Source organism: Mesoplodon densirostris, chromosome 5 (genome assembly GCF_025265405.1).
Source record: "Mesoplodon densirostris isolate mMesDen1 chromosome 5, mMesDen1 primary haplotype, whole genome shotgun sequence".
In the NCBI taxonomy this organism is placed as follows: domain Eukaryota; kingdom Metazoa; phylum Chordata; class Mammalia; order Artiodactyla; family Ziphiidae; genus Mesoplodon; species Mesoplodon densirostris.
In genome coordinates, this window is record NC_082665.1 from 84,308,934 (window position 1) to 84,310,479 (window position 1,546).

The 1,546-nt window shown below is 42.0% G+C and overlaps 1 pseudogene; it reads right to left on the bottom strand.

The window, feature by feature from the left end:
• Positions 1 to 721: 721 nt before the first annotated feature.
• LOC132491153 (U6 snRNA-associated Sm-like protein LSm7) lies at positions 722 to 1,036 on the bottom strand (annotated as a pseudogene).
• Between the last annotated feature and the right edge of the window lie 510 nt (positions 1,037 to 1,546).

Here is a 1,546-nt window from a genome sequence, read left to right on the forward strand (position 1 = left end):
AATTTTCAGAGGCACTAGTGGAGCTGAAGAAATCCCCTGATTACTTTTTCATTTTATCACATGCTCCATAGGCAAAGTGAAAGCTTTCCTCAGTTCTCACTTTGTGAGTAAATTCTGACTAAACCAAAGTAATTTGTTAATTCAGTCATAATATTTCTGATATACCAAGAAACTATAATAATCTAAATAATAATGGGATTTCACTTAATGCCTGTTCCTTTTACTTTCTTACATAAATTAAGACCCTCTGTCCATCTTTTCTCCATGAAAGAACATAAAGCCAAACCTAATCTTCTCCTGACAGAACACATCCATAAAAATGAGCTTTGAAGTCTGCAGATCACTAAAAGGAATGTTCTGCCTGGAACGGACACAGTTTATAATAGTTGTGAACGTTTAACTTTCCAAAGTGTCCACAAGATTTAATAGCTTTATCCAGCTCTAAAAAAATCATACCCTTCTCTGGCCCTCATTTATCTAGAGATCAGTTCAGTTTATTAGCAAATATTTGTGCTCTGCTATGTGCCAGGCACTGTTCTGGGCTTTGGGGAAACAAAAATTGGTTAAGACATGGTCCATGGTGAAGGGAATCCTAGTCTGTTTAGTAAACAAGCAAAGCAATGAATTAATACATTCATTTTACAAAAACGTAAGCTATACAAAAAGGGAAGTTCCATTCCTACGGGTGGCCTGAGTCCTGGGGGAGGGACAGCCCCAGCCGCTAGGCATCTTGCTGCTGGATGAAGGGTTGGGGATGGCTTTCATGCCATCCTGCGGGGAGATGAGCACCACAGAGGTGCCCCTGCACACCACCAGGCCCAGCTGCCGGGTGTCCTCTGTGAGCTTGTACTGGTCGTCAGGGTCTCTCATGTACTCGATGGTGCCATCCAGCACAAGGCTGAGCAGCGGGTCAAACCCTTTCAGGATTCCACTGGCTTCTCGACCTCCCTAGAACTTCACTAGGAACGTCTTGTCAATGTATTTGGACAGGTCCAAGATGCTCTCCTTCTTTTTCTTCTCTTTGTCCGCCATCTTGCCCGGCAGCGTCCCTGCCTATCTAGGTTTATATCAGAGGTTGAAAACAGGTAAGCTGAAGACATTTGATCCACGTGGCATTTTTGTTTTTAATCCGGAAATTTCAAATAGAAATATGAGTTTTGGGGGTGTCTGGAAGAGTCAACAAATGTGAAAGAATGGCATTTTGGACTAACTTTCCTGTATGGCTGCTGTTAACCAGAATTAAGAAGCCCTGCTCCCTTTAGAAGGGACACATACTCCCTCAGGCCAGCCTGCTTCACATACTTGGGTTATCTGCCTGGCTGCTGGAGGAAGGAAGCCTGTGACCTTGATCTTTACCAAATAATCACAAATAAGGTGGTTTGCTGAGTACAACTGATCACTCGCACAGCACTTATAATCTGTGCTTTGATACTTCTTTGTAATCTAAAGATAAGATTCTTTACTTTAAATTATTAAATTAAATTATTTTAATAAATACAAAACCCAGCATCATTAGTAATGCTGCAGGAGACCCTCAGCAGCCAGG